This window comes from Pinus tabuliformis, chromosome 4_1, assembly GCF_031772625.1.
Source record: "Pinus tabuliformis cultivar Carrire ecotype Pingquan chromosome 4_1, CPIR1, whole genome shotgun sequence".
Lineage (NCBI taxonomy): Eukaryota > Viridiplantae > Streptophyta > Pinopsida > Pinales > Pinaceae > Pinus > Pinus tabuliformis.
In genome coordinates, this window is record NC_142303.1 from 928,362,076 (window position 1) to 928,373,995 (window position 11,920).

At 35.9% G+C, this 11,920-nt stretch overlaps 1 non-coding gene across 1 annotated transcript; it reads left to right on the plus strand.

The window, feature by feature from the left end:
- Window positions 1–11,496: 11,496 nt before the first annotated feature.
- On the plus strand, window positions 11,497–11,577 carry TRNAL-CAA (transfer RNA leucine (anticodon CAA)). The gene has a single exon. It is a non-coding gene; the product is annotated as a tRNA-Leu (tRNA).
- Window positions 11,578–11,920: the final 343 nt, after the last annotated feature.

Consider the following 11,920-nt stretch of genomic DNA (forward strand, 5'->3'; position numbering starts at 1 on the left):
ACCAATGCTTCCATAGATTTGATTTGATTGTAATTTACAATTATGGAGATAGCTTTCGTACTAATATTTATTAGAGAAGAGATAGGAGCAATATCATACCACTTGTCTTTTAGTAGTTGGATCTCCCAGTTTTTGGAATGCTCCAAATTCTACTCTAGCATCTAGATCCGAGTCGATACCAGCAACAACATCTTTGAATAAGGTCCTAGCACCATGCCAAATGTGTCTAGAAAAGAAAAGGAGAGCAAATGTAGCATGTCCAAAAGTAAACCAACCCCTTGGACTACTACGAAAAACACCATCAGATTTTAGAGTAGCACGATCTAATTCAAAAATTTCTCCTAATTGAGCACGTCTAGCGTATTTTTTAACTATATCAGCATCACCAAAACTGACCCTGTCAAAACCACCACCATAGAACTCAACAGTTACACCTACTTGTTCAACACTATACTTTGATTCTGCCCTCCTAAAAGGAACATCGGCTTTCACAATTCCTTCTTTGTCCACCAGAACTACTGGAAATGTTTCGAAAAAGGTAGGCATACGACGTACAAAAAGCTCATTTCCCTCCTTATCTTTGAAGATCGAGTGTCCTAACCAACCAACAGCTATTCCATCTCCATTGTCCATTGCACCTGCTCTAAATAACCCCCCCTAGCTAGATTATTACCAATGTAATCATAAAAATCGAGTTTCTCGGGAATTTTGGACCATGCTTCTGATAGGCTTAAATTTTCGGCCAGACCGGCACGAACCCATCGATCTATTTCTTGTTGGAAGTATTCCTGATCCCACTGGTAATGAGTGGGACCGAATAATTTGATCGAAGTAGTTGCGGAGCCATACCACATGGTCCCAGCAACAATGAAAGCTGCAAAAAACACAGCAGCAATACTGCTGGACAGGACCGTTTCAATATTCCCCATGCGTAATCCTATGTATAAACATTGGGGAGGACGAACACTCAGATGGAATAGACCTGCTTATATACCCAAAATACCTGCTGCTATATGATGAGAAGCTATTCCTCCTGTAACAAAAGGATCAAAACCTTCAGCTCCCCATGTTGGATCCACTGGTTGTATTTTTCCAGTTAGTCCATAAGGATCAGACACCCATATCCCAGGACCATACAAACACGTTACATGAAATGCTCCAAATCTGAAACAAGCTACTCCTGAGAGGAATAAATGAATTCCAAATACTTTTGGCAAATCTAAACAACGTTTTCCCATACGTTCATCACAAAATATGTCCAGATCCCAATATACCCAATGCCAGATAGCTGCCAAAAAGCACAGGCTAGAAAACATGATATGTGCCCCAGCCACACCTTCATAACTCCAAATACCAGGATTAATTACAGTTTCTCCGGTGATGTTCCATCCACTCCATGAATCCTTTATTCCCAAACGAGTCATAAAAGGTATAACGAACATACCTTGTCTCCACATTGGATCAAGAACAGGATCGGATGGATCAAAAACTGCTAATTCGTACAGAGTCATTGAACCAGCCCAACCAGCAACTAGAGCTGTATGCATTATATGTACAGAAATTAACCGTCCAGGATCATTCAATACGACAGTATGAACGCGATACCAAGGCAAACCCATGCAAACACCCCTTTATCGGAAAAAGTAGACACTATGTAACTTTCTCACATTGGATTGGAAGAGATCATGTTATCGAGCTAGACCCGGATAATCTCGAAGGGAACATCTATTCACTTAGACATTGCTAATGATGGAATAGGTTTGAAACAATTTTGTTCATACATAATAGCAGGGAGAGGCAAAGATATTTTATCGTTTGTATGTACCAATACACAATGTAGGGATTGGTCCCATTTATATTGATAAAAAAGAGGAAAGAAATGAGATATTCTAATCCTTCCATTTGTTCATGAACGATACCTTTGCAATTTATGGACTAAGTCAGATATAATTTTTGATGAAAAAATATCATTTTTCTACTAAAGAGTGGAGCTATTACTGTTCCATAAACAGTAATACTTTACTGCGGGAAAAAATAAAATACTGAGTTCAAATGCTCAGTCAAAATGATAACTTTATCATTTTGTGCTATGCAATGAAAAAAAAGGTCAAAATAGGAAGCCTCTAGGTATGACCAGAATCTATCAAAATCTCTATAGTATTACGGTCGATCAAAAACATGATTGATCCATATAAAAATCATTAGGACCTGTCATGATTGGACCATATTCGGGGTGATCTGGGGGGATCGAAATGATCCAAAAAATACAGATTGGTTCCAAATATAATGGAGATTACAATTATTGATTCGTTTTATATTCATAATATCCCGTTATTAGCCATCTTTATTGGGCATATATTAGAAGATTTGGCTATATATGATCTTATCAAATTAAAACTTTTTACTAACTAATGGAGATCCAATGGCACATTCGGTCAAAATTTATGATACATGTATTGGTTGTACCCAATGCGTACGAGCTTGTCCCACAGATGTATTGGAAATGATACCTTGGGAAGGATGTAAAGCTAAGCAAATTGCTTCTGCTCCAAGAACAGAAGACTGCGCAGGTTGTAAGCGGTGTGAATCCGCTTGTCCAACAGATTTCTTGAGTGTACGTGTTTATTTATGGCATGAGACAATGCACAGTATGGGTCTAGCTTACTGATCAATATGCACAATAAAAAAGGTTAAATCCATTTCATATTAATATTTTTTTTTATCCACTGATAAAAACCCATACTTGAGATCTTGGATCAAGTATGGGTTTTTATCAGTGGAGATGCAAAGTATCTTCTATAATGAGCGAATTACCTTGGCTCGCTCAACTATAATTGTTGGCTTGCCTATATCTGGGGTTCCTTAGTCCCATTATTTCCCACCCATAGAAGGAGGGAATGATCTGATTCAATGGTATACTCTAGGTATTTGTTTACTCTAACTCCTTTTCATTATATATACATTCCGTCCATTACCATTTGCAATTTGATAAATTATTGATCCAATTGAAAGAATAAAGAGTATAACTGGACTTATTGATTTTCATTGGAGAATGGGAATTGACGGATTTTCCATCAGACCTATTTGACAGGATTTGTTACCACTTTGGCCATTTTAGTTGCTTGGCCAATTACTCAAAATCCTCGATTGTTGCATTTACTGATGTTAGCAATACACAGTAGCCAATTATCCTCAGTATATTATACCTTTATTTCCTACGCGAGAACTGGAATAAATTTTCGTTCACCCACTTCTATCCGTAAGGAGTGGGGGGAGGGGGGGGGGGAAGACGTTTCTATTTGGCTACAATACACTGCGAGTAATTCTATCTTTCCTCTAATCGTAGCTTTAAGTATAGGTCTCTAGAGATCTGATAGACCAACATTAGGTTCAGGAATATTAGATAAGAAATAGTATTCTATTTAGGGTTCTTCATCGCTTATACAATGAAATCGCCAATTTTTTCACATACCCGGTTACCCTACATGGTAAGTGCATTATTATAGTACATGTATGCTTCAGTAGCCGGAGTTCCATTGAAAAAGGGAATGGGTTAATTCAAACATGGAATTTCTACCTCATACTCATTTTATATTTCTTTTCGCTGTGGTTGGTAATGATAGGAATGGTTCAAATCGTCTATGCAGCTCCAACTTCTCTGGTCAACAGAATTGGAAAAGGAGGATAGTCTTCACTATCCCATATGGTTTTGTAATTATCGGTTCCACGGTAGATACAGGTCTCAATGGATCCATTTGAAAATGATCTTTCATGAATCAATTGATGCGACATTTTTCTTCTTAGCGGGAACAAGTGACGATAGGATACGTACTCTTCTTCTTGATGAAAGAAATGGTAGGTCTATACCAACTATGTCCAGTAGTTTTGAAATGGCTTCTCTTGCATTGCCGGAAATCAGTGGTTTTGTGGCAGAATCTATGAGATTCTCTTCCTGATAAAAAAAAATGACTGAATATTCTTCGACCTTTCAAATTGAATCATTGTTATTGCAATAGCGGCAATTGGAACAATATGAACTCCCATCCACTTGTTGTCTATGTTACATTGAATATTCTATATAAGTTGAAAATGTGACGAACTTTCATTTAACAGATTCTGGACCAAGAGATATTTTCATCCTGATATGTCTCTTTCTACTCATAATAGGTAGGTATTTGTGCTTATCCTGCCTGATCTAGTTATCTCTATTCAATTTTATTTTTTATCTTTTTAATTTTTAATGGAATGGAGAAAATGAAGGATTCTTCTTTCTTTTATTTGAATCTAATATAGTTCAAGTTATTTCAAGTAGTGATTCCATCATTCTATAATCACTACTTGAAATAACTTGTACCAGTTATTGATGTCACTTATCAATCACATAAAAGAACTGGATCGAATCTATCCTTCCTTTTCCTTCCAAGAATTCGGTCCATTTATGGTTCCAACCATCCATAGCTGTGTAAACCTATTCCTAATAGATTGACCCCCAAATAACGGATCCAAACTATAAAAAATCCTAAAGAAGCCACAATTGCCGGTTCCTCACCCTGCCAACCCTTATTCATTCTAGTATGCAGATAGATTGCGAATATGGTCCAAGTAATTAATGCCCAAGTCTCTTTTTGGATCCCAACTCCAATAAGATCCCCATGCTTCATTGGCCCATATTGCTCCAAAAAGAGTACCTATGGTTGAAAGAGAAAAACCGAGACCAATCGCACAATAACTCCAATGATCTAATTGTTTAATCAATTGACATTTACGATAATTCGTTGATGAAAAATAAACAGTGTATTGCAAATCACTTTTTTGCTTTTCATGTGAATAAAAATTTTCATTGGGAAGAATGGCTCAGGAAAATAAATTGTCCATCACACCAAAAATAACCTGTCTATTTACTCCGGACATAATCACTAGAAGAGCTATGGATGCTAGGGATCCACATAAAAGGGTTGCATAGCTGAACAATATCATACTTACATGCATCATTGACCAATGAGATTGTAGCGCGGGTACTAACATTCCGGATCGTTGCATTTACTCCAGAAGACCTAAAGTAGCAAAACCATGAGTTAACATAGCACCTGGCACGACGATTGCACCTAACCACCGATCATCTTGACTCCGTACTTCTAGAAGTATATGGAACACGGATGAACTCCAATAAAGGAACATGAATGATTCATACAAATTACTCAACGGTAAATGTCCTGAATAAAGCCAATGATTAATTAATAATCCCGTTGTACAAAGAAAAGTAACTATCATGCCCTTTCCTCCCGAACTACTTAGTCCTTCAATTCGATAAACTAAGGTTCCCCAATAAATGAGAGTGACAACCAAAATGAGAGAAAAAGAGATGTGAGCCAATATATGTTCTAAAGTTATGAATATCATAATAAACTCATTTATTCGTTTTATTCCCGAATGAGATCTATGATGGAAAGATAGGATTGATCCATCACAATGAAAATAGATTGAACATATATTGTTACATAGGAAGAAGTGATTGATGAGATCTTCCTAGAAAAATACTGCCACTCGGATTTGAACCGAGATGCTCTCGCACTGCTTCCTAAGAGCAGTGTGTTTACCAGTTTCACCATGGCGGCTTCGTAGGGACCATACTAGCCTATTTACACCAGATCATCAATGTTATGGAACGTGTCTAGCAGAGGGAGTGATCTGTGAATATAATATAAGTCCAAATAAGATCTAAGTTCGGGCATTAGCATTTGAATCAATTTTATGTTGGTTGATAGTTATAATGGAGCATGGCGCAGCTTGGTAGCGTGCCATCTTGGGGTGATGGAGGTCGTGGGTTCAGATCCCGCTGTTCCGAAAGAGAATTGGAAATAGTCACATGCATTATCGTACAAAGAATATATGTAAATTTTCGCTTATTTCGCTTACGATGGGAAGAATCGGAATAGCTAGATTCCAAATAGTAAATGGTTATACCATCACTTTATAATTTTTTTGATTGGATGGTTGATTATATACATATCTAGAACGAAACTATGTTGCTGATCCATGATCTCCCATATGATTATTATCATGTTAGACTTTCCAATTTTAGGGGAGACATCCAAATATATTTATAGCTCCCAATAATATTACATACAGGCTAATATTACCATATATAATCTGTTAATGAATGAATTGATCCTATTTTGAGCTACTAAGATGTAGAAGGGGGTTTCATCAATAGGATCAACTTGCACTAGATTAGTCAGCTCTTTTTATGTATCTCTGTCACAATGGTTTGGGCATTACGCATTATAAATGGTGGAGATACGAAGAAAGATGATTACTTTTAGTTCTCCTAAAGGATTGAGCACTTCTTTTTATCCAACCATAAAGGAGGGAAAAAATGGGACCCAATAGGGGGATGAATCATTGGGAGGAGCAGAAACAGAAGAAGAATGAATCAAGATATCTAAAACTATAGTAATTATTCGCCATAAAGCAATAACGCAAATCTATTTCAAAATGCACGAGCAATTCCATAATGAAATAATATCATCCCCATGCGTGATTCCATAGGTTCTCTTTATTTATAAATAATAATAAATTAATCCTATTTTTGGATCGGAATGGATGGATTGGGATGTTGATAAGATTATGCTACATTTTCGGTAGCATAATGGTAATGCTGAAGTTCATTAAAAGAGGATTAACTCTAATCCCTTTCTAGTGGGAAGGCAAAATGGATAGAAGAATGGTTTATAAATTCATCATTTATCCAGATTGGCTGAAGGAAAGTACTATAGTGGAACTAATTAATGACCGCGTCCTTTTCGTATGACTACCCTTGGGAGTACCCGAATAAAATGATTTTGCATCACTGTTCTCCAGGGTCCTGGAGGGTGGTGTCGTATATTCGCTCGTGTTGTGCAACGGGTCATCCAAATCAATTGCTGTCAATTTTGATTTAGATGATCCAGAGGAACCATCATTGACTATGCAATAAAAACTTTTTGAATGACTGGTGGAGATAGATTTAGCTAAAGAAAAAACTTTTATTGTGGCCCGATATGCTTTTCCCTTCCGAACATTTTTACGAATTTTTTTTTTTGATCTAGAAGTACGCTTTTTTGGAACTGCCATAAGGAACAATGGGGTTAATTCATATATTGTGATGTGAAAGACATCTTATGTATTTCATTTATTCATTTCTCTCGTAGATAGATAACTCTGCATATTCTTTATCTAAATATGCTGCAAATTGAATCAATCCATTCTCTCGACAAAAACGTTAAAATAATAATGGAATCTACCAATTTAAATTGAAAGGTCAATTTTCATGATATATTTTCATATATTTTATATGATATATTCATATAATGATCGATCTTCAAATTGATATCTTTCTCATCATTTTCCAAATGAGTTTCGCTCGGTCCTTGATTCTTCGAGATAATCTCATCTTTCTTGTTCGTGTTCTTTCCATATCCTGAATTTAAACTAATGGGATCAAAATCCCGATTGTAATATATTTTCAATTGGAAAGATAGTAAAAGATGCGGAAATCTCAACCAATTTTGAGTGAAAGGCTTTAAATATTCTTTCGGTGTTTCATTTCCAAGTTCCATAAAGTTATGGATAGGAAAGAGTTTAATCGAATAGAAATTTTTTCTATCAATCATACTACTTTGATGATTGAAGTGATATATGAGGATCGATAATGTAAGTACTACTATACCTTTGACCAAAAAATATGAAAGGGCTTACATTAGGTTTAGGGATAATCAGGCTCGAACTGATGACTTCCACCATGTCAAGGTGACACTCTACCGCTGAGTTATATCCGTTCCCTACTCTCATCTGGAAGGAGAACTGACTTATGAATAATAACTTACCAAAGGGTCGAGAGACTCAACACAACTATCCCACTATTTTATCTCGAACAACTTGAAGCCAGACCTTCCTTCTTTTCACACTACTATGAAAAAAAATTGGAGCCTATTCTGAGTGAATCTTGTCGAAAGTATTATTTCCTACTGATTCGAATCATAACATATGGTCCCGTAAAATCAGTAATATTTTACCTATCTTGATCAAGCAAGTTTTACATGAACTTGAATCAACATGTTTGATCCGATCTAGCACTAGTGCGTACGGAAAGAACTCAATATTGTTTGGAAGAACAAGGAGAACAAGATCGAGTCAAAACTATACAGAGATTATACGGATCAAATTGTTCTTCTTGCACCAAGGAGAAGACGCTATGCAACCGTTAACTACTTTATAGAAATAAAGTGAAATCCTACCAGAACAGAATTTGTAACTAGCACTACTATCCTCTCGCCTAGCGAGCAAATATTTACCCCCGTGGATGGAAATACTTCTTGATCTGGATCGATGTAAGAGTACAACTACATTTCCAAAATCCATGTTGTCTATTCGGAACAGGTTGACCCCTTCGCTCTCTCGTGGTACAATCTTCTTCCCGCTGAGCCCTCACTTTTCCACCGGTCCACAGAAACAAGATATAGGACTGATTCCGTTCATCAGTTCATCATATCAGATCAAAAATAACTTTCTTTTCCGTATACTCTCCCTGGTATCAATTGCTATTCGTGTGGACTTACGCAGTCGATCAGATCATATCTCAGATAGATATGGATATATATCTCCCTCAACATAGGTCATCGAAATGATCTTGGACAACCCCAACAAAAGCACGAAAGCCAGGATATTTCATTAAATTGATTCCTGTTCAAATTCGAATAGTGTATAACCACATGGATAAGCTCACATTAACCCGTCAATTTCGAATCCAATTTGTGATTTGGAGGAATGATATATCGAGATATCAAGAAGGAATTAGCATGTAATAATGTCGATTCATACAAAAAGAGTATTTCTTCAGGCACTGTACTTATAGGATGGGAATAGAGAAGGAAGAGGGAATCCCGATGATTTTGCATAATCTTTTTGACCGAAAAGGACAAATAGGATTCATTAGTGTTTGGTTAGAATACAAAAATGTGTTTGACTTAATTGGTTCTAGTTACTATTTGAGACATAATGTATAAAGGAAGGGAATATTAATATTCTTGAACAATGAGAATAATCCAATTTATCTTACTTCGAAACAAAAAAAAATTGAACAAGAAGCCGTATGAGGTGCAAATCTCATGTACGGTTTTGTAGAGTGACAGTGAAGAAAACTTATGTCAACTTTTCCACTATCACCCCCAAAAAACCAAACTCTGCCTTATGTAAAGTTGCCAGAGTACGATTAACCTCTGGATTTTAAATCACTGCTTATATACCTAGTATTGACCATAATTTAAAAGAACATTCTGTTGTATTAGTAAGAGGAGGAAGGGTTAAAGATTTACCGGTGTGAGATATCACATTGTTCGAGGAACCCTAGATGCTACCGAAGTAAAAGATCGTCAACAAGGGCGTTCTAGTGCGTTGTATATTCTTACTTATCTAATACTTGTATCATTTCATGATGATGCCACGTGAATTGCTAGGAACATGTTAAGTATATAGCTAACCTAATAACGAACGTTTTGTAAGGGGACTAGAGCAGGCTACCGTGAAAAAAAAACACGATCTTATTTTTCATTGGAACTATTATATGTCCAAGGTTCAATATCGAAATCATTTTCGAATTTTTCCCTGATTGTTTCAACAGAAAATTGAAAAAAAACCTTGACCTTATTAGAACGAGTTCAAGTCAAATAGCAATGATTTGAAACACTTTTATATACACTATTTTGTAAGCATAAGGACTTGATCATATAGATATGTAAAATACAGGATTTCCAATCATAGAAAAAGAAAGAAAGGGAACGGATAAATTGAGAGTGAGTAAACAAAATTATATGCATAAAGAATATATCTCATCTATGCAGATATAATAATGTGGAAAGTCGTATTCGACGAAAGTCGTATGTACGGTTTGGAGGGAGATATTTCATACCTTTAGAGATCCACCCTACAATATGGAGTAAAAAAGCAAAAATAAATGATTTTCAACCTTTATGAAATAGATTCTTGAACCTTTTTCACACTCATGTCATGGCGAAGTACTGCAAAAAAAAAAACTGCAAAATCCGATCCTATTTATCATAATCGATTAGTTAACATGGTGGTTAACCGTATTCTTAAAAACGGAAAAAAATCATTGGCTTATCGAATTCTTTATCGAGCCATCAAAAAGATTCAACAAAAGACGGATAAAAATCCACTATCTGTTCTACGCCAAGCAATACGTAGAGTAACTCCCAATGTAACAGTAAAAGCAAGACGTGTGGGTGGATCGACTTATTGATTTCCCACTGAGATAAGATCAACCCAAGGAAAAGTACTTGCCATTCGTTGGTTATTAGGGGCATCTCGAAAACGTCCGGGTCGAAATATGAATTTCAAATTGAGTCACGAATTAATGGATGCTGCTAGAGGGAATGGCAATGCTATACGCAAAAAGGAAGAGACTCATAGAATGGCAGAAGCCAATAGAGCTTTTGCACATTTTCGTTAACTCATAAACAGGATCGAGATCTACCTATCTATATAGTGGATTTATATATTCTGATAAATTAGAAATTGATTCCCGTTCAGATCAGACAATATGTTTATCGGAACAAAAGAGAAAAATTAAAAAGAAAAAAGCATAAATCATAGATAGATCTAAGTCCTCTTGGGAAGGCTTCCTTAAGGAAAAAGGAGATAGATTATGGAGGAATATTCGATCCTATTCATGAGATTATGTAAATCTCCTAAACTTGGAAGTTAGAAACTTTTTCTACTCTTTCGGAGATTGAAATAAATTACTAATTCATGATCTGACATGTACAAAGTGAAAACTTCATTTTCAATTATACCCTGAGATCGTTTGAAAGAGTTTCATTTGCTTTTCTTCCATTCTAGTTTATGGTCTATCCAGGGGAAAGATTTAGCTTCAAGAAATAGTAAATGATCTCATAGATACACAAATGTATAACTCTCCAGGAATTTGGATTGTGCTTATATCCATAACTGTAGGAATTGGGTCCGAACTTTACTTTTTCCAGTCTCTTTTCATCAATGGACCCCTTATGAAGGGAAGAAGTGCGATTAATTTTACAAATTATTACCTCTCTAATAAAATAGATTGAATAGATATCTATCTTTCTTCTTTATAAATGTTTCTATGGACATGTGGAAAAGAGAAAGAAAAGGACTGTTACCCCTACCTCCACTCGGACCAAGACATCACTTTTACGGAAAAAAGTTAAAGTTTTTGAAAATATTTTTTATTTTGTACCATATTCAATTCTTTAGGTTTGTATTGAATTGAAAAATAAAGGATGTTCATTCAGTCGTCTTGTTTTATAGGAAATCTCCTCCAGATAAAAAAAAATTTATGATGAACCTATATGACCAATCGTATATCAATACTCGAATACGCTATCTCTAACATATGTTCATTCATAGATCAGGATATTTTTCATATATATATATGAATGGAATAGAATTTCCTTTTGGGATGCCTTGATGGTGAAATGGTAGACACGCGAGACTCAAAATCTCGTGCTTAAGAGCGTGGAGGTTCGAGTCCTCTTCAAGGCATAATATTGCTCATGCTTATTGAATGAGCAATATTATGGCAAATCTCGTAGAGTATCTCAATAGATTGAGATAGATTCTCTGTTGATACGAGGTATTCCGACGATCGATTACCTACAAGTTAACGCTGTTGGAATAGGACAGTGGATCACAGGTAGGATCAGATCTTCTCTACCTAATGAGGAGTCCATTCCGAATACACCCTCGTATTATGAGGTATATTTCATTAAGGACACAAATTGAGAAGATCGATACATAGATTGACCAGATACCACCTCTATCAAGATCTTTCAATATACAGGAGTTACGACAGAACCTCACCAACTATATCCATGTCGGATCCTGT